We start from the raw sequence: 22672 nt of genomic DNA, 5'->3' as shown, positions 1-22672 counted from the left end.
GGAAGTTCAGGTGGTGGTTCATGTACGCGGGTCCTTGGTTGTGTAGAGCCTTGTGTGCATGGGTCAGCAGCTTGAATTGGCATGTCTTCTGTAGAGGGAGCCAGTGGAGTTGCCTGAGTTGGGGCGTGATGTTGGTTTGTTGGCGGAAGGCAGAGGATAAGTCTGGCTGCATCATTCTGTATGGTCTGAAGTCTCTGTAGAAGGCGTGTGGCGATTCCTATATCGAGGGTATTGCCATAGTCCAGTTGCCTGGTGATCAGGGCCTGTGTCACGGTGCATTTCATATGTAGGGGTAGCCACTTGAAGATCTTATATAGCACGCGCAAAGTGAAGAAGCAGGCAGAGGAGACGGCATTGATCTGTGGTTTCATGGTGAACTTGTTGTCAATGATGATTCCGAGGTTTCTGGCATGGTCGGAGGAGTGAGGGCGGGTCCTAGATCTGATGGCCAGCAGGGGTCATTCCATGTGTTGCTGCTGTTGCCAAAGATCAGTACTTCCATCTTGTCTGTGTTCAGCTGCCGGCAGTTGTTCTTCATCCAGTCAGCGACACTTACGCATCTGTGGAAGTTGTTTCTGATGGTGGAGGAGTCGTCGGTGAGTGAGTGGTTGAGTTGGGTGTCATCTGCGTAGGAAATTATGTTGACACCGTGGGATCTGACGATGTTGACCATTGGAGTCATATATGCATTGAAGAGCATGGGCCTGAGAAATTAGCCCTGGGGGACACTGCAAGTGATCTCCTTGGGTTCGGAGGTGAAAGGTGGGAGGTAGATCTCCTGGGTTCTTCTGGTGAGGAAGGAGGTGACCCATCTGAGCACGTCCCCTTGATGCCGATGTGGTGGAGTCTTTCAATCAGCATGTGGTGGGATACAGTGTTGAAGACTGCCAAGAGGTTGAGGAGGATCAAAGCTGCTGTTAATCCTCAGTCGAGAAGGGTTCGGATGTCGTCTGTGGCGGTGATCAGGGCAGTACCTCCAGTACCACCATAATACAGGAATTCTTCTCTCATCCTGTGATTTTTGTTACCTTTTGTATTGCAGACTCCTCAGCCCCTATGTATAACACTGGATTTCAGTGGTGGAAGGAGCATTTCCACTCTACTGAGCTACTGGCGAGATCCCAATTTGCATTACGTATGAGAGTATTGTGAGCAAGAGTATTAGAAGGTAAGTGATTTATTATGAAGCTATATAACAGATATTGTCACCTTTACATTAGTTTGATATGCCAAAGAAAAATAAAACTAGAGTACAATTGCTTTATTTTTATTTTCCATTACTTACTCTGGTCTTACAATTTTGGCTGCTAATATTGTGATCCAAGTGTAGCTAATTCAGCTCACACTCCCCTGCCAATGCAATTAGAGTTATGAGACATTAAGAGGTAAAGGGATCTGCTCGAGATCACACAGTGTATCAAGAGTTGAAACTGATTATTTATATTTTATTTTGTGTTAATGCTCCCATGCTGTGCAACAATTTGTCTGTGAACATGTACAAAATTAAATGACCAATCAGCTTACAAAACAAGCAGAACCCCACTTCTTGTTATAGACCTGTCCTCGTGTTTGGCCTTTTGACTACAAAGCTGCCACAGTCATGTTGCAGTGCTATATAAACACGATTGCACTGGATTGAATAAACCCTCAACGTCTGACTCTAAAATAAGTGCTTAAACCTGTTTTTGGTGGGACTGAATGAATATGAGACTGTTTTGTGGTTTGCTTTACTCGAGACCAAAGTTTGTCAGAGCAGGAAGCTAGCGTAGGTAGAACAGAGGCATTTTTAGCTAACAAGACACACACAGGAATGGAACAGCTTTTATGAACAGGTGAGCCTTCTGAGTAAGTTCAGAGTTCATGTGGGGAATATGGAAGAATTTCAACAGATCGACTGCCCTGCAGCTAAAAACATGCCTGCCAGGCAGCATAGGTTGACATAAGAGGGTGTCTGGGTGAGGCTAAAGAGGTTTAACAGACACTAAGTTCAAAGTTAGGTCCTGTCAGTAAAATACTTTACCTGGGATCAAAACATATGACAGCAGATGAGGCAGCAGACCTTGGAGTGTAAATTGTGCCTAAACAAGAGATTGTTCCATGTCTGGAAAACTGGGATCATGCTAATAAGAGACAGTTCTGGGTCAGGACGGAAGGAATCATGCCAACAAGAGATAATTTCATGTCTAGAAGGGAGGAATTGTGTCAACAAGAGATCATTTCATGTCTGGAAGGGGTGGGGGTCATGTCAAAAAGAAATTGTTCCATGCCTGGAAGAGAGGGATTATGACAACAAGAGATAGTTCCATGACTGTAAAAGAAGGATCATGTCAGCAAAAGAGCATTTCATGTCTGGAATTGAGCGATCATGTCAGCAAGAGATAGTTTCATGTCTGGAAAGGAGGGATCATGTCAACAAGAGCTACCTACATGTCTGAACAGTATGGATCATGTCAACAAGAGCTAGCTCCATGTATAAAGGGAGGGGTCATATCAAAAGAGATAATTCCATGTCTAGAAGAGAGGGATTATGTCAATAGGAGATTGTTCCATGTTGGAAGGGAGGGATCACGTCACCAAAGATGTCTGGAAGAGAAGGATCATGTCAACAAGAGACAGTTCCTTGTCTGGAAGTGAGGGATCATGTCAACAAGAGATCATTTAATGTCTAGAAGTCATGGATCATGTCAACAAGAGATCCTTCCATGTCTGAAAATCAGGGATCATGTCAAGAAGAGATTGCTTCATGTCTATAAAGGAAGAATCATGTCAACAAGAAATTGTTTCATCTCGGGATGGTATGGATCATGTCAACAAGAGACTGCTCCATGTCTGCAATGGAGGGATCATGTCAAAAGGAAATTGTTCTATGTCTAGAAGGCAAAGATCATGACAACGAGAAATCATTATATGTCTGGAAGGGAGGGGGACCAGGGGCTCATCTCAACAAGAGATGTTTCGATGTCTAGAAGAGGGGGATTATATCAACAAGAGATCATTCCATGTCTCGGAGGGAGTGATTATGTCAACAAGAGATCATTCCATGTCTATTAGAGAAGGATCATATTGACAAGAAATCATTCCATGTCTATAAAAGAGCAATCATTTCAACAAGAGATTCTTCTATGTCTGGAAGGGAGGGATCTTGTCCAGAGATAGTTCCATGAGTGAATGTGAGGGATCATGTCAACATCATCTGACTGCGGCTTCTTGAAAGCTATAAAATGCAGTACAACTAGCTTGTGTGATAATAGTGCTACTAGGAATCTTACCACTATATAGGTATACCTTACACTGATTACCAATAAAGTGGTGTATACTCTGTGTCTCCTTAAGAGGGGGCTTTACCAGACAGATGGGTCGAGCAGAATGATGGGGGTCCATTTGCAGCTGCGCTGCCTCTCGCTTTCATTGCAAACCAGGGGAGCACAACATGTGCAAACCCTATTTGTGGGGCCAGTGCAACATACAAACAGCTATATATGCACAGCCCATGCTCAGACCTTGAAGAAGAGATCCTAGTGGCCCCACAAGGGCTGGGTACCTGGTGCCTCATTTCAGGTGTACAGTGCACGCACACCTGGGGCAGGCACTAGCACACCTTCAAGGAGCAGTGGGTAACACAGCCACTCCTTGGCACAGCATGGTGTGCATTGCTGCCAGGCATAATAAAATGGGGAGCATGTTGTCTATTTGGGTATGGCACAGTGCTCTTGCACATGTGAAGACTGAACTCATGTACCCGTAGACATGATGCAGCTGTGATTTCTTACATTTGGCATTTGACTAGCACTACAAAATACTTTTCCTAAAATAGTCATTAATTATTCCCTGAGCTATTCTCCATGCCCCATGCAAAGGAAGTCACCCACTGCTAAAATGAAGCACAGTGGTTAATCCTGCTGTAAAGGAGATCAGCTTGATAAAGGTCAATTTGTGTCATGAGCACTCAATCTGTACTTACACTCTGCACTTTTTATTCCTTTCTGATCTCGCAGAGGTACTGGGTTCCGTGCCAAAGGATGGCTCGGTGAACCATACCAGCAGGAGGAGATGGGATCTGGGCCTTCTAAAGATTGTGCAGTTTCTGCTCATGTTGCCATCCGTGGCAGCTCTTCCATGTCCTTCCTTGTGCATGAGGTTTATTTATTCAGCAGCAGGCAGTATGTTTACCTCTACTCACATCATGGACTTTCTTTCCTGCCCTTAGTTATCCTTTTATCATTCAACACCATCTCTGCCTGGCTCATGTTGCTTATGGATTACTGGGCCTTCTCTGGTTATCCCCTCTTCTTTGGTATGCATACATTGAGCATGCTGCTGCAGATGCTATGTAGCTGCCTGTGTGTTTTAACCCTTATTGCAATTATAATTTATAGACCTATCTCTTACATCACTTCACACATCACACTGCCTGACACTGTGTCAGATAATACGATAACCGCACCTCAGTGGTTATCACACATGGCATGAAAATAATTCCCATATAGGCTCAAAACAAAAACAACACCCCATCACCACACACCCTGCATGGTGTAGCTTGTTGTTCGTGAGGGTAACAGCATCAGTTCCCTACGTAGGTGTAGTGCACTACCAGCAGGGGTCTCCAACGAGAAGCTTGTGAGCTACTAGTAGCTCTCGACATACCCGTAAGTAGCTCTCCTGTGTATAGCTCAGTCTACAAAACTGAAAAGTGTATGTTTAAAACAAACATGTAAACTTGTCTGATGTGGTCAATATTAAAAGTCTAATAATATTCATAGCTCTGGATGTTTTTCATCAACATAAGTAGCTTTTACTACAAAAAAGGTTGGAGGCCCCTCTATGCTAAAACTCAATGCATTCTCTACTGCTATATTAGAGGTGGGCGATCCCAGAAAAGCTCGAGCCAAGTGTCTGAGTCAGACTAGGCACCTGTCCTCTGGAGACTGGCGAGGCAAAACAGAGCTGAGTCGAAGTTCCACATTCCAGCTGCCCCTTGTCTCCCTAATGCAGATTTTGACTGTATTAATAAAATGTAAAACATTTATTTTCTGTTTGAGCTCAAAAGCAGAACATGGAAATGAATGTCTCCAATTAAGACCTGTGGGAGATCTCTGTGGGATTTCCTTGCCTCTTTTGTTTTGCTAATCAATGTAATTACTGCCACAAAGGTGTTGTGTTCCTCCTGAAATTGTTCTATTTTTGTTAAGACAGCTAGTACAGTGACATTAACATAAAAATAATGTTAGCTCAGAAACAGATGGTCTCCTCATTTTACCCTGCAAAGCAGAAAGCAGTATGTGAATGTGAGTATGAAGAATAAGTGATAGGTTAGACATTTACATTATCACAGTTAGAGTCCAATGACCAGTATCTACGGTAACGTCTTTTGTTGGGACACAAATGTCCTCTGCATGGTGTACGGGCATGTACCCCTGTGCAGTGTGACCCGAGTGTATAGGATGCTGGCTTACCTGACGTGCTAATCTAGAGGGTGTGCTGATGATATTGTCAAGGTCCAGAACCTGTCTGTGACCTAGTGGGGGCGTACCAACTGTGCCCTCTTTTGTGGATAAGGAGCTACTGTCTATGTCCTGGGTTGCTGACATGAAGCAGCCATGGCAGCATATCAATTGTTGTAAATTAATAGTTCTGAACAGGCCTTTTTTCTGTGTTGACCCCACTCATGTAAAGCTCTGCTTCCATGAAACACTCTGACCTTCTGTGTGCATGTCAAATGAGAGTATGCACTGTGGATGTGTGGCACACGTATAGTAGCTAGTTGCATGTGAATTGTGGGCAATGGATAAAGGTTCCCCAGTCAGTGGAAGTGCATTGCTTGCATTCCTGTAGCTGTCGGGGGGGGCCTAGACATTAAAGAGAAGAAGAATGGAGACAGGGCTACACTTAGAAATTCTATTAGGGGGATTGCTGATTAGATTTTCCTGAGCTATGCTATTTGGTGAATGGCTGGGGAGACAGGGTGAGTCAACAGCTTCTGTTGTTAAGAGTGAGTAAGTTTCTAAACAGGGCCTGCCCATTTGTCTGTCCTTGATTGCTACTTCAGGAAGGCTGGTAGCAGTAATGTGTAGAGACTTCAGGCTACATTCTACCCATATTTTATATACTCATGCTTGAAGCTCACATCATCACTATCTGCTGTAAGACACATCACCTTGCACAAAGGCTGTGTCTGTACTACAGCCAGCAAACATTATGGAACCACCTCAGTCCAGTTGCGGGAGCCTAGACAGTGGATTTTATCCGCTGTGTGGAAAATACCTATAAAAGTGGGGCACAACCACAGTGCGTTATTCAAGTTCCAAGTTCTTTTGATGACCAAGGAAAGGAGTGCTCCAATACTTGAGGAGATGTTGTGAGACTAGGGCTGGCGTCTGAATGACAGCCAGTCACCCAGAGGTGGAGATGCGTCGATTGAAGTCTGCACAACTCGCTGCTCGAGCTTTTGCTCAGTTTAGTGCTTAAAAGCCTCCATGCCTGGCTGCTCAGAAACGAAAGGAGGAGATACTGTCCAGGAGATGAGGACCAGTCATCTTCCTGGCCCATAGAGCATCCAGAAGAAGCAGACGTTCAGCATACATGATGCCAGTCTAGCACATCGACAGCGTGCAATGATGACTGGTGCTGCCACTTTCCAACATGTGTCATACCCTGCAAAGAACTGTCATCACAGAAGAAGAAGACCTGCCATACAGCACGGTGGCTGCAGCAACAGAAGATAAACATGCACCGGATCAGCTCCCATCCCATGCTGATTAACTCAGAGGCCCAAGAGATACGTGAGGCTGCTGCCGACCTTTCCGCTACACCAGAGAAGATGCAAACTGTGCAGTCTTGACAATCATCCAGCACAGTAAAAGCTGAGTTTCCACTGAGCAGGTAACATGAGGACTGAGCTCAAAACACTATGATAATTTGTCTTGAGATAAAAAAAAAGATAATGCAGCCACTGGCAAATTAAATGGTTGCCTGCTTAGTGAACTGACACTAGTGTCAAATCTTTGCTTATGTCCATCTCTGGAAATTCAGCATAAATACTGAAGGGGTCCCCTAGTGCGGGAGGAAGCACCGTAGAGTCAGTGGTACTTGATACTACCCATAGGTGACATTGTAGACCCTGAAACTGTACCCTCATCAACTTGTGTAGTATTTTGTTTTGCTTCAAAATTAAAGTATGCATTTGTACTAAAGACAAGCACTGGGCCAGACATTGATGTTTTTTCTGTTGTTAGGAGTTTGGACCTTCTGTACCCCACACTCCCTCCACAGGAAGCCTTTGATTGCTTGCCTTTGCTTCCCTGAGAGTCAACTGCAGAAGTGATACTCTTAGCCCAGGTTGTAGAGCTATACTAGAGCAGACCCCAGGAAACCAGTAGCAAAGGACCCAAATTACCACAATTGTGGCAGTATTCCCTGGCTGCCCTGTGCCCCCCCCCCCCAAACAGGTTCTTACATTGTGGTTTTCCTTATAACTACAATGCTTTATCCTTTGGTTCTAAACAGAAAATAGAAGAGGATATTGATCCAGTGGCTAAGTTGTACTTTGTGGAACTAAAAAAGCTTTGGCTCAGCTTTTTCTTCACCACATGACCAAACTGGGTGATGCTGGGCAAACCACTTGCCAATATGAGAGGACCATGAAGTAAATCAATTCATTAAGGGAGATAGGCAGAACCTCACTATCATTTGATTTATTAAAAATTGATGCTGTTCCACAAACAGTAATGTTATTTCCCTTTCGCGACTCTGGTTGAATCATTTGGTGTACACATTGTCTCATACGCTGACGATACGCAGCTCCTCCTCACATTAGACCATAAAACTCCCAAGACTTTCAGCAATTTTAAGGCATGTACAACTGCCATGTTCCAAAGGATGTGCGATAGCAGCCTCCAATGTAACGCCAGGAAGATGGAAATCTTGCATTTGAGCCTTTACTGGGGGGTGCCTGCCGGAGGAGACTGCGGCTAGTGCAGAATGCTGCCACCTGAAGTCGGCTGGGTCTCCCCAGGAGAGCTCACGTCCAGCCAGCCCTAAAACATCTTCACTGGTTACCTGTGAAAGAACGTGTGAGGTTCAAAGGCTTAGTTGTTATTCACAGAGCTTTCTACCGTAAAGGCCTTCAGTACCTGACCATCAGATTTATTCTGTATGCACCGGTTAGATCACTTCAGTCTTCCAATTCACTGCGGGTGGTTATCCCTTAGTTCAGAATGAAAAATTGGGTGGCATCTCTTGTTCCTGTTTGGTTGCCAAGGGGTGGAATGCTCTTCCACCACAACTGCGGGCCACAGAGGAAATTTTGTTTTAAAAAAAAACTTCACAAGACTTGGCTCTTTGGGTATGGAGTTTAATTCCTGTATTTATTGGGTCTAGACTTCACTGTTCGCGCCAGGACACTATTGGAGCAGCTGTTGCGCTGTATAAATCCTTTAATAATAAAAGAATAATAATACAGTGCACATGACAATATCAGTTTCTTGGTTCACTCCTGGCAATTTTCTCAGGGCATGGGGTATCCCTGAACGTTTCTAAGTTCATGTTAACAAAACAGTACTTTTAATAAATGTAATTCAGTGTGGTGATTTGAGCTAATATACTAAATTCAAACACAAATTTGAAGAAATGTCCTTTTTATTTTTATTTTGATGAGTATTTACCATCTGTTTACATGCCAAAACGTTCAGTCTTTCAACTCGCATTTTAGCCTTCGGTGCCAACACGGGCCCCAAACTCGGCTCTTGCGCACTTCTATTTATGAATTTGCTGGGTTGCCCTCCACCCCCCCCCCCCCCCCCACCCCGTGCATTATGCAGGAATCTGAAGGTCACAAGTTTATATTTCTGAAAGCCTGAGTCATTTTTCCATTGGTAAATTGAGGACTATTCAATTGGGCATATGTAACACGTGTTATTTACACCGAGGTCAAAATGGGCGGGACCTGCACTGCATCAACAAAAACAATTCCCCTACTTCCGGTTAAAAGACAGTCATCCCTGGATGGTTAGTTCTGACAGTCTGGATGCCTCGGCTGAAGTGGAGGGGAGGGAGTCTCCTGTGCTGTGGAGACGAGGGAAACAGACAGCCGAACAACAAACCCGCCTGCCTGCCAGGGTGCCTGCTGCCTGAAAGAAATGTACATGTTTGCAATTGGTTAATCTACAAACGTAAATGTCGCTTGGAAGCTGGTATTGTCAAGTGAAGGAGTTCACTTTAAGCTTTCTGGAGAGAAAGATGTATTATTTTTTAGAGGTATTGAACGCGTGTTACCAGCTGAGCTGTGTAGAGAAGACACAGAATAACAACAAAACAATCTGTCAAAGTATGGCCTTCTATGGTCGCTTGTGTCAACCGGAAGGAAAATGCAGGCCTAACGCTGCTAATTGTTGACACACAGAAGACAACCATGACATTGTGATGCCCACGCCAGCCCAACGTTCGCACTGACATAACAAAGATAATCCTTCTATATTTTGGGGAATTTGGCAAGAGATTGTCAAGCCATAATTTAATGCTTGCATTGTTATAGCATTGTCAATTCTTGTCATTTCAATGCCATTATCACTTCTTCTGAGGTCTCGACTGTCAACATCTGCAAAATCTGTCTGCATCCATTGATGCACTCACCCCTTAATTATCCATCCATTCAGTCATTATTCATCATCTATGTACTTCCTCGTCTATCCAAGTATTTAGGCATTTTCAAATTGACCTACTTGTCCTCACAACCGCACACAAAAATTTGACAATGAAGGAACACGTTCACGTCGAAAACATACAAACCTATTGTTTTTGCCAGGGATTGTTTTCACTGGTAGTTCAAAGCAAGCGTGGAAGTGGTACCTGCTGTACACGAGGCGACCTTTGAGCTGGCAGGAGACAGCGCCTGTAGAAGTACCTTTAGCCCATATATGATGCTACTCTATGGGGCATCTTTCTCCACTAGTGCTTTCAGAGCTGCATGATAGAGTTGCCCAAGATAAACCACCTCAGCACAAACTCTGGGGGAAGGTCACATCAAGGTTAAATGCCTGTATGAAACTAAGAGCCAGCTAAATATGTTTTCCTTCCACTTGAATGCATCTCCTGCCGTGCCTTTTTCGTTTTTAAACCATAATCTGAATGCTTTTAAATTTTCATATCTCCCATAAATTGATCCAAGTGAAGAGTTCTGCTATTCATGTAAAACCGTATAAACACAGTTGCAGAATCTATTCTCTGGTGTTCCAGTGAGGCAATTAGCTCTCTGCAGGTTCCTCGCTTCCTTTCAGTATACTTAATTACTGGAACAGAACAGACATTTGATAATTGTGTAAAAAGCCTGATTTCCTAAGAGTAAATCTTCTGTTCTCAATAAATGATTAAGAAATGCATAGAGATTGCTGGAAACATAAACTACTTGGTAGCATTTGAGAGTAATGTAAGTACCAAAAGGCAACCTGCTTACAGAAATGTGACTTGATGTCGGACTGTCGCCTCCCCAGCCCAACCGGCATTCAGCAGTCAAAGGGTTGATATGCTACGACAATGTCTATCCTTACCAGCCATCTAGAGCCACTGGCCTAGCAGTTGACTGATGTGAACTTATCCTGAGACCAATTGATAAGCAGACATCGAACTGACGCATGACCAACTCTGGCAAAGTTTGACCCACCTGCTCGGGGTCTCTCGCTGTGCCTGTGTCTGACGCCATCCAGACTTCCTGCCCTTGGAGAGGCAAATATTTAATAGGAAACTGACTAGGTCCCAGCCCTGAGGAGGTTTGGACTCTCATATGGTTGGTTCTTCACCAGCCCCACGAGGCATCAACAAACAGTGATACACAATATGAGGGGACAGAGGAAACCTAGCCCTACTCATTCACATTCCAAGGCAAGAATGGTCCAGATGTGGGGAAGTCTGATGAAGCATGCCACAAATAGTACGCAAGGCCTTTCATTTTCCAGGGAAGAGTCTCCACGAAACCCTGTAGGCAGACTAGAACAATTGTGGTCCCACTCATTTTCTCCTAAGTGATGTGTATCAATGAACTGATGTGGTGCTGTTTCTGCCCCATCATTACTTAGCAGCCAATAACTCCACCTGAACCACATAAATCCATTAGGACATTCCTAGCTGATGATTATCCCGCCCCAGATATCTTAGTCTTTTTACAGACAATTGCCCCAAATTTGATTTACTGTGCTTCTTCTCTTCTCTACTGGCTTTTCATAAACATCAGTTCTGTGCATGATCACCTCTACCACCACTGACTTTACCCAGCCAGGTTAGTTTCTCATAGTTAAAATCTGGCACGAGATTGGATCTCAGACTAAGGCGCACACCTTTCTTGGCCTCGCACATGAGTAAATTATCTAGACTCATCAGTCTGTCAGGTAGCTGACTCCGCCTCAGTCGTGCTAGCCTTTCAGATTGGGGTGCTAAAGTGTCTTAGCTTCTGTTGCATTCAGATAGTGCCTTATTTTGCCCACACACTACTTATGCCCAGTGGATTCTTGCTTGGTATGCATTACAGAATAATGTATTCATCCAACTGTTTAACAAAGCCTAGTAGGAGCTGCTTATGCAAGGGTGAAATGACACTGGCTCTTTATCTCTTGGACCTAAAAATGGCTTCTTCTGTTTTCAGGGATCAAAGATGTCAGTGCATGGCCTGAATAGCTGTCAAGATGGTGGCTCACCTCTGAGCTCTAATAAGCCTCCGTTGCTTTCCCTGGTGCAGGGGACCATAGTGCATGTTCAGGCGGGCCATGTGAACCTGTAGTGCCTTAGAAACTGTTGTTACCATCTTGGCCGAGCCAAAGATGAGAAGTGCGCTAAGAAGCCGCACAGCTGTGCAACATTGGCACAATGTGGCTCTTAAGATGGCGGTGACCACTTTGGAGCTCTGTAATTGGCTCTAGTTAGACCTGGCATTCTTAGCGTGGTCTATCCTAACTTTTTGCCTCTACTTCCCAGGTTGTTGCTGTGTGCTGGACTCTATTTCTGCTGTCTTTGTTACTCTGGGCACTTTACCACTGCTGACCAGTGCTAAAGGGCAAGTAATCCCCATGTGGAATAGTATGTGTAATTGGCTTTTCTATAATTGGCATATTTGATTTACTAGTAAGACCCTAGTAAAGTGCACTAGAGGTGCCTATGGCCTGTAAATCAAATGCTACTAATGGACCTGCAGCACTGATTGTGCCACCCACATGAGTAGCCCTGTAAACATGGCTCAGACCTGCCACTTTGACTTGGCAAGTGTACCCACTTGTCAGGTCCAAACCTTCCCTTTTTATACAAGTAAGGCACCCCTTAACTGCTACAAGGCCTATCTCTCTCTCATAGGTTAACATGGGGGGTGCCTTTAAATATTCTTAAAGTGCGGTTTCCCTTTGAGAGCAGATAGAAATGTGGAGTTTAGGGTTTCTGAACTCACAATTTAAAAATACATCTGTTAGTGAAGTTGTTTTTTGTATTGTTAGTTTGAAAATGCCACTTTTAAGAAGTAGACATTTTCTTGCTTAAACCATTCTATGACTGTGCCTGGTTGTGGATTCCTTGTCTGGGTCAGACTGGCAGTTGGGCTGTTTGTGCATCTCCAATAGACAGTTACACAAAGGGTGCCAAAGTGTAACCTGCATATCCTGATGGGCCATCTGGGCTAGGCTGGAGGGAGGAGTGGTCACTTACACATAAATGGTAGTGGCTGCCTCACACAAAGCAGTCTCCAACCCCCTGGTCTGGGCCAGGCCTGGGCGGGATCCTGTAAACAACAGAGACTTTTCTTTGAAGTTGGGCAACTTCAAAGGCCGAAAGGGGGATAAGTTGTGGACCCAAAACCCCAGACTTGAGATCACTTCAAGGATTCAAGCAGAACCTCTGACAGGAGAAGAGCTGAAGGAGAAGTGCTGCTCCTGCCTGTGACTGTGCTTTGTTGGGCTATCCTGCAGTTGTTGCTTCTGCCTGAGAAAGGGGACAAAGACTCACCTTTGTGGTATATTCTTGCTTGAGTGGTATTTCCAAGGGCTTGGACTGAGCGTGCCCACTGTTCTGAAGTCTCAGGACCATCACAGACTCTCTGCTGAGACTCCTGCCCTGCCAAGTGGTCCCTAATCCAGTCCTTGGGCCCTTGAAAGGAGAAGCTGATGGAAAACCAAGAAAAAACAAGTGCACTGACTTCGGTCGATCCCGGACTGACGCCGCTGCTGGATTCCACGACTCTGCCTGCAACTGAAGCCATGGTCCTCGCTGGAGTGTGACGACCCCGCAGACCCGACATCGCAGCAGCCCCGCCAAAGTCTGTGACTCCATGAGTCCCAAAGTGCTGTGTCACCGACGTCCGTGACACCCAACTTCGACGCACCACGTCGTGACCGGTGGAGTTGAAGAGCGCGGAACCAACGCTTCGCACAGATGATGCACAGCAGCACCGGAACTGACGCCGCACCAGATCCAGCGATGCCGCGATCCCCCATGCGCCCATGCGCCGCTTGTTTCCTCATCGTCACAAGGTACTGTACCGGGGGGTCCGTGTGACTCCATGACCAGTGCCATTAGCATCAGATTATTCGGAACGACTCTTTCACGACACCGTGATATCAGCATTTCTAAGTATTTGTGTTTCTAAGTGCTATATTGAAGTTTAATCTTTAAAAATTCATAACTTTGCTAGTGCATGTTGGAGTTTTGTCATTTTGGTCTTGTTTTGCTCAGATAAATATTGGATATTTTTCTAACCTGGTGTTGAGTCATTTTGTAGTGTTTTCACCCTATTTCTGTGTGTGTTGGTACAAATACATTGCCCCTGGGTTAAGCCTTTCTGCTCGTGCCACGCTACCAAGGGGGTGAGCAGGGGTTAACTGGGTGTGTTTCTCCTTTGCCCTGACTAGACTGAGTGTCCTTGCTTGGACAGGGGGCAACCTGACTGCTAACCAAAGACCACATTTCTAACAGCTCTTGGTGAACGCACAGCCATGAATCAAGGCAGCCAAAGAGAAGCCTCCCATCCGATATGGAGATGTCTCTACCTCCGGTCCTCTTCAATGGCCAGCTTTAACCAGCACCTCCTGAACTACAAAGCTGATGTGGAATGCCTCCGTTTTGGAACAGTGACCTTGTGATTTAACAAGATGCAAGACGGCTGTTAGGAAAGGCATTTATTTATCTCCATGTATTAGCTGCTTGAATCTTGCACCATTTGTACTTGGGGGACTATTGGATCCTTCTCCTTCTCTTTTCACGACCTAAACCAGCATAAGTATCCAGAGTAAGACAGGGCTCTATTGATAAGAAAAGAGGACTATAACTTAGTTTGACTGTGCCTCAGATATAACTTACTGGTAACACCGATCAACTTGGAATTCTCCTATTGCTTACTAGATACTTGGGTTTAATTTATTTGAAGATGGTTCTAATCATATGATAACAGCATCTCGTATACTACCCCGGAGGGGAAGCTGAACTTAGCGTATCATGATGTTAATGACTATTTTGTGTTTTACCTTTCTCAATTGAATATTGCTGGAGATTGTGCTAAATTGTGTGAGCTCTACTTCCAGATGTTGCTAATTGCTACCAAACACTGCCCAGTTCAGCTCTGTGCCTGGTTTATCTTCTAGGCACTGAACACACACACACTGGGGTCCCATTGCCATGGCCAAAGCCTACACAGTTGTCGTGTTGCTTACCTCATTTCTTGGAGACTGCCTATGGTGGGAGGGGGAGTAGGAGTTTAAGTGAGCTTGGGAAACCCTTGTCTTCCTACATCTACCACAAGACCGTGTCTGGTCCACTGTATGTCGGCCTTCTGCTTTCCACAATTGCTCTTATTTGTTGTGTTGTTGCCCTGCCCCTTTTTGTTTATTTAGTCAGATTCAAAGGGATAATTGGCTATAAAAAACTTGCAAATGATGAGTTATGTCATATCTTAAGATAAGTATTGAACCTTCTTGTCAAGAGAAGGAAGATATCTTTGGAGAAGATTTGATCAATCATTGGGCATTATCTTGGACTGTCACTCCTCATTTAAGTACAGACCCCCGAAAGCGCACAAAGAGATGTTAAACCTGTGCAAAAATCATGGTTTCTCAGATGCTTGGAGGTTACACAATGCCAAAGGTAACAATTTCACTTTTTTCAATGTCTCCATCTACACTACTCTCGCATCGACTAGCTGCCCTGCTGTTGCACAGGTTACAACTGATGTGTCGATTCGGCCTATTATTATCTCAGATTTGCTGCCATACGTATCAGAATTCTCATTGCACCCATCTCTCTGAAGAATAGATCCTGTTGTATGAACACTTACCTGGTATCCTTCAGAGTTGCTTTGTGGGATGTGTTTAAATGTACTATCACAGACCAAGTTATGAACCATATGGCCAGGAAGAATAAGAACATCAAAGTCCCGCAAACAACTCTCTATGTCCATCAAGTCGAAAGAAATTTCCTATAAACTCCCATCTTCTGGATGAAAATAAACAACTAAATTATGAATATAGTACTATTATTAGTAAATGTGGATATTTGTGAGTATGTGCATGGAAAGCAAAAAAGCTCCTATACCTCAACAAAACCGGGAAAGTATTAGCTGCAACCCTCGAATACAAGAAAGGAACCACTGAATAAGCCCTTAGAAACAAGAGAAATATTGGAGGGCATTAGGAATATCCGTACCGGCAAAGCACAGGGACTAGATGGCTTCTCTATTGTATTTTATAAAATATTTTCGGAGTCCTCGAGAAGATGTACTCAAAACTTTGCCTTGCAAGGTACGGTCTCTGCAACAGCAGCAGAAGTTTAGATAGTGGCCATTTCCAAAGGTGTTAAAGATCACTCTGCTCCTAAAAACTACAGACCAATATCCCTATTAAATATGGAAGCTAAATATGTGCCAAAAGAATGGTACCCCTCATCACCAAACTGATATATAACTCCCAAATGGGATTTGTTAAGGGCAGGCTTGCTGGTGATAATATACACACCCTCTGCCATGTGAGAGAAAGAGCTAGACTATGTTCGCACCGGGCTGCTGCGGTAGTCGTAGATGTGGAGAAGGCCTTTGATAAAGTTATATGGCCATTTGTGGAAACTGTGCTCATGAAGCATAATATGGGAGACTTGGGGCCCGATTACGACATTGGCGGTCCTCGTGGTGGCTGTTGGACTGCCCCGGTTGTGGCAGTCTGACTGCCACATTTTGAGGTTGGCGAGCAGACCTGCCAACCTCTGCCATCCCCGCCAGGATCTAAGATACTGACGGGCTGACGGTGGTGCAGGATGCAATCAGCTAGGGGGGCACTGAACTCAGCGCCACCCTGCTGATTACAACCGTGGGCTGCTGGAAAACAAATGCAGGGGGCCACAGTGGGGGGCATGGGCAGTGCAGAGGTCCCCCCATCCAGCACCCTCGAAATGTGCACTGTCTGCTATGCCGCGGACTGTGCAGTGCTGCTGCCACTTTCCAACTGAGCTAGTAGGAAAGTCTTAATGGTGTAGGCTTGGAGGTTGCCAGCATAGTGCCGACCACCCCGTCGGGAGATTGGCGGACGGGTGTTCCCTTCCACCCAATTCGTCATAGGGCCCTTATTTATAAAGATGACCATGAGGCTCTTCTCCAACCCGGTAGCGAGGAGAATTAGAATTAATGGTTGTTTCTGTGCCCCTTTCAGCTTACATCAGGGTTCACAACAGGGCTGCTCTTTATCACCACTCCTATTTCTGTTGTTTGTTGACCCACTAGTTCAAGTTCTGAAGAATTTGCCAGAGATCAAAGGATTTTACATTGGTAACATCCTATATAAAATGGCAGCACATGCAGATGATATCCTTATCTTCTCTGATAAAGTGACTTACGCCATACAGCCATTAATAATTTAATCTGCCAATTTTCTACAGTCTCTGGATATACTCTACAAAAAGACAAACTAGAGGTCCTCCCTCTCAACCACCACTGCATGCCAGCTTATCTCAGAGACTCCAGTCTTAAATGGCAACCCAAAGTCATCAAATATTTAGGTATTTGATTTTGTAATTATCTAACTGATTCAGTCAGACACAATGAACTAAAAACAATAGAGAAAATCAAAGATCTCCTATCTTCGTGGGCGCCTACACATATATCCTGGTGGGGTAGGATAGAAATGTTGAAAATGATGGTTACACCCCTCATAAATGTCCTCACATCCATGCTCCATATTCATCTCTCACTATCTTTTTTTGCCACTATGAACAAAATTACCTCGGCTTTCCTATGGAATAACAAAAGAGCAACAATGACTTATACATTTCTTTGACTAGATTGTTTACGGAATGATTGTAAATTCATTAACAGATTCCAATACCAAGCCACCTCCCTTGCCTCGCAGGGTGCACATTAGCTACTAGAGGAAACCATCAACTATCCTCAATGGCTATACATTGAATTATCTCGGTGCTAATCCTATCAGGGTTCCTCCATCCTCACCATGTCTCATTATTCTGTTCCCCATTCACAGAAATTCTTAAGGACACAAACAAAGCATTGAAAACACTTGACAAATGCATGTCTAATCCCATCACCAAATTTATATGTATTTTTCTTTGGAATAATACCAAGCTTTACACCAAAACGGCATCCCACCTTGAGCCAAAAGGGGCTAATAAAAGGAATATGTCTTCCTAAGAACTCATACAATGAATCTACCCCATAATTATCTGCAGTTACCAAGCAGTTTTTACTCTAAATAACATTGACTTATACGACTTTTTGAAAATCAAAGGTAAACTCTCGAACTTAGGGCCAGATGTGGAACGCGTTTTGCATGGAGCAAACTGTGAAAATCGCAGTTTGCGCCATGCAAAACGTGCATCGCAATGCACATTCCCATTTTGCGAGTCGGTACCGACTCGCAAAATGGGAATGCAACTCGCAAATAGGAAGGGGTGTTCCCTTCCAATTTGCGACTCGCACCGCAATGCAGAATTGCTTTCTGACCGCGAACACGGTCGCAAAGCAATTCACAGTTACCACCAGTGTCACACTGGTGGTAACCCATTCACAAAGGGGAAGGGGTCCCCAGGGGACCCCTTCCCCTTTGTGAATGTCGCTATTAATGTTTTTTCAGAGCAAGCAGTGGTCCAATGGACCACTGCCTACTCTGAAAAAACGAAACCAAATGGTTTTGTTATTTTTTTTGTATTGCAACTCGTTTTCCTTTAAGGAAAACGGGCTGCAATACAAAAAAAAAAACTGCTTTATTTAAAAAGCAGTCACAGACATGGAGGTCTGCTGTCTCCAGCAGGCCACCATCCCTGTGAGTGCAGGGAATCTCAATGGGGTCGCAAAATGCGACCCACCTCATTAATATTAATGAGGTGTGTCTTTGCGACCCCATTGAGATTCGCAGAAGGTGTCTGAGACACGATTCTGCATACGATTTTGCGAATCGGAAATTGCGAGTCGCACCGACTCGCAATTTCCGATTCGCAAAATCAATTTTTACTACATCTGGCCCTTGGTCCCTTCTGATCACTGAGTCATGATTTCCCACTCAACCAGCCAAGTTGCTTAAAAAATATATGAAATGATCAACACATATACACTAAAAACCCCACCATCAATGAAACTAAAATGGACCAAATATTTTGACTCCTCACATTTAGAACCCCCGTCAACAGACGTGTTGAATACTATTTGTGAAAAAGCTCTAGGAAACAAAATTATCCTCTCACTGGCACAAGCTAAGTTCTTCACTATGCACCTATTGCATTAGGCACTGGAAAAACAGTCCAAACTAAATCTAAAAGACAAATGGGCTCATTACAACTTTGGCAGTCCGATGTGATGACCTCCAAAGCTGCGGTGAGGAGGCGGCCATCATGCCGGCGGCCTCCCCCTCGTCGTAATATTATGTTTCCACCGGGCTGATATTTAGAAACAGTGCCACACCATTGGCTTCGGTTCCCTTATGGGAGCTGAGGCCAATGCCGTCACACTACAGCACCCTCAGAATGTGCACTGTCTGCACAGCAGGCAGTGTGCATTTAGAGGCTGCTGGCAGGGAGCCCACTGTACTGCCCAAACCTTAGGTATGGGCAGTGAAGGGGCCCCCCCTTGTGGCCCCCAGCACTGGCTTTCTGCCAACCTTTTCATGGCAGGAACCCCGCCATGAAAAGGCTGGTGGAAAGAGGACTCGTGATCAGCACGGCCGCACTGACCACAACTCTGACCGCCGCCACCCTGTCGGGATCTATGATCCTAGCAGTGGTCTCCTTCTGGTCCGACCGCTAAGAGTGTGACAGTCCGCAGACCGCCAAACTCGTAATAGAGCCCAAAAATGTTTGTTGGACTTCCCCATGGACTGCAAAACACATTGTGTTAGTTGCAGTCACCTCAGTCCATTTTGGGAGAAAACTACAGACCAACTCTCTAAAGTGTTTAAGATGGTGATCACTTTGGATTTCCCATCAGTTGTATTAGATTCCAGATTATCCATGTATGCTTGATCCTTAACGCAATCAATTTAGCACTTCTTGATTTCCTTCTAATTATAGCTACAAAAACTCTCACTGAATTGAAATTGCACACTCACTTTTCCTATGATACCTGGTGAGTACAGGTTACTTATTTAAGGAGCGCACACAACTCTCAAGAGGCTCTTCCGGGGAACAGCAGAAAATTACAAGGGTAGACTTTGGACAAATGTATACATCACAATCCCCCTGTCCCTGTGTTAACGTCTCTAATTCTCTTATGGGTGATAAACACAATGCCACATTTAATAATTTAAACTTATCCCCTACGATATCCCTTAGATTTACTACTCTCCCTTTTTTAAGTTGTCTCCTTGTTGCTATTATTAAGCCTTCATTGATTCTTCAAGTTACAGTTTAAAGCATAAGCTCCATAGATGCCCCTGATTATAAATGTACAGGTATAGATATGGTATATCAGTTTTTTATCAGCTGTATTGATTTTCTAAGCATTTGTTTTATCTCTGCCCATACTATTTTCAGTCCGTGGTGCAATCTTATTTGTAACAATTAGTACTCAAGGGACAATGCCTCCTGTTACTACAAGTTGTATATACACAGGATCTGTATCATGTATACCTTTTTATGTTTCTATTATTTGCTGTTTGCTTCACAGAAATTTTCAGTAAAGACTCGCTGAAATAAAGAAAAACGGGGTGGAATCTGTCAGAGATTGCCATTCACTGAGATTAAAGAAGTGTCTACTGCCCACAGGCTTCTGTTTTTATTAAAAAGCTCTGTCTTTCCCTTTAATTACCACACATAAGATCTCAATTCCAACCAGTATTGGCACAGCCAATAGATCTGGCGATTTTAAAGGTCAAAGTGTTTCTTTATTGATTGGCTGAATTCTGTGTTGGTTGTGTGCCTGTGCAATTGGGTGGATGTGAACATAGGTTAGGGGTTGGGGGATGAGTGAGTACATGGGTGGATGGAATGGCGAGTGAGTGACATGGCTAAGTGTCTTTAAGCATGCACATTTGTGCATGGATGGATGAAGGCTGGATGGAAGGAGGAGTCCATAGTTGGACACAGATGTTACAGAAATCTTATAGGTTGAACTTCACAGAGCATTGGTGAACTGAGAGGCAGCAGAAGCCCAAGCAGAAGCATCAATGTGTCTGACCATATTGTGCATCTGTAACCCAGTTACTTTATGTGTGAACCACTGACTTCACTGAACAGTTCATAAGAATTGTTCTATTCTATAAGAGATATGGCGCATTCCTGTCCTTGCCCCTGCGCAGTGGGGCACAAATTGCTGCCTAGCGTCAATGGAGGCACCCTTGCACCATGGTGCAAGGATGCTTACGTTGGAGGGATGATTGTTTATGTGCAGGAAGGGACGCCTTCCTGCACATAAACAATCATTAATGGCATTTTCCTCTTTCTATGTGTCCTGTGGCATGCAGCCCCCATAGAAAGAGTCAAAAACAGGGAGAAATAATGTTATTTCTCCCTGTTTTGACACTTTACCACAAAACTGAGGTGGCATAGGAATCTGAAGCATTCCCAGACTTAAAAATCTGGGAATATGTCAGATTTTTTCGGATTCCATGGGTGTTGTGCTGGAACACCCACAGCAATACCCAGTTCACGCAGTGTTATGCGTGAAAGGGGTCCTTATTTACAAGGCCATGAAAAATCTACGCAAGGTGGCATTGTGTTGTCCTTGTAAATATGGGCCGGCACAATGCGCTACCACAGCGTAAAAAAAAATTACGCTCTAGTGGCGCAGTGTGCTGCTAGGCCTCGTAAATGAGGCCCTAAGTTTCAGCAGGCACTAAAATGTCTCTGACAGCCTATATGTTCTTGAGAAATAATGCTACCTCACTTGGGGCCTCATTTACAAGGAACTGATGCATCGTCATCGATGCGTCAGATTTCTCGCACCTGCCGCACATCCCGATGCCAGGGATGCACTGTATTTACAATACAGACCTCCATCACGCACGTTTTCACAGATGCCTCAGAAATTCTGATGCATCTCTTGCCGCTAAAATTACGCATTGCCGGAGTTGCATCAATAAACTGACGCAACTCCACCAATGCAAGGAGATTCCCATTGGAAAAAGGCCTGCGTCAATTTTATGCCTGGTCTGAGCAAGTGGTAAAATTTTCACGCAGTGAAGTTGTAGAGTGACGCAATGAAAAGTTGTAAATTTCACTGTGTCAGTTCTACATGGCTTTTACTGTGGGAACGCCTACCCTGCATACATTATACCTGCCGCACGTATAATGTGACTCAGGGCTTTCCAACTGATGCATTAGGCCCAATGCGTCAGTTTGTAAATATGGAGTAGTGTAGTGCACTGTTAGCACCGTTGCTGCTGCGTCAAAAAAATGAAGGGGCTTGTAAATGAGGCCATTGAAATTTATTTTTTTAACTTACGTTTTCATAAAAAATATTAAATTCCTCACAGTATCTCTGTGTTTTTTTCATAATATTGGTGTTTACCCTGTCACCCTTTCCTCAGAGACCATCCATGCTTTTACCCACAACCTCAACCACCCACCAAAGGAATTGCTTGCAAAAATAGTTGTCCTCATATCAACTATTAGAAAAGAAATCAGGTGTGTATGGGGAATGTCCGGTCCATATGAGGGGCTTGGGTGGCAGAGGAAAGAATTGACTAGACAGAAAACTTTTTTGTGTGACTGTTCAAACATCATTTCAGTCGTAACCTTGAGGTATATCACAATATTTTACGAGGCTGGACCAGCAAACTCAAGAAGGGCCCTCATACGATGAGGACCCATTGGACAGCATAAGAACAATGTCATTCTATTAAAAAAAACATGCCAGATCCATCATCTGCCACCATCAGTGGTATAAGCTGTGTTAGTTTTTTTAATAAATAGTTCAGGTTTGCTTTAAAATCTGCTAATAAATGTTGTGGCATGAGTTGTAGCGCCCTTAAAAGTGTGCGCTCTGCGAAATAATGGTCCCTTCTATGCCCTATTCTCATGGGTTTGCTGCTGTTACTCAAGGATAATATTGCGCTATTTGGGGTTGTAACATAAGATATTGACTTTTAGCCCTGACTGGATAAAGGATATCTTAGTTAGATGGCAATCCATGACTGCCAGTAAATTCTATGGTCTATGGGGTTCTACTTTTTTGTTTTCATAGATATGTCCCTTTCATGCACTTTATTATAACACAACATGTTTG

General features: G+C 44.2%; 1 protein-coding gene across 4 annotated transcripts in view; it reads right to left on the bottom strand.

Annotated features, from left to right (window-relative positions):
* Positions 1–22672, bottom strand: part of LOC138249738 (beta-arrestin-1) — a 702383-nt gene that overhangs the window by 232094 nt on the left and 447617 nt on the right. The gene's annotated exons all lie outside the window — the stretch shown is intronic.

This window comes from Pleurodeles waltl, chromosome 8 (assembly GCF_031143425.1).
Source record: "Pleurodeles waltl isolate 20211129_DDA chromosome 8, aPleWal1.hap1.20221129, whole genome shotgun sequence".
NCBI classification, from domain to species: domain Eukaryota; kingdom Metazoa; phylum Chordata; class Amphibia; order Caudata; family Salamandridae; genus Pleurodeles; species Pleurodeles waltl.
This window is presented reverse-complemented; position numbering and strand designations above follow the sequence as displayed.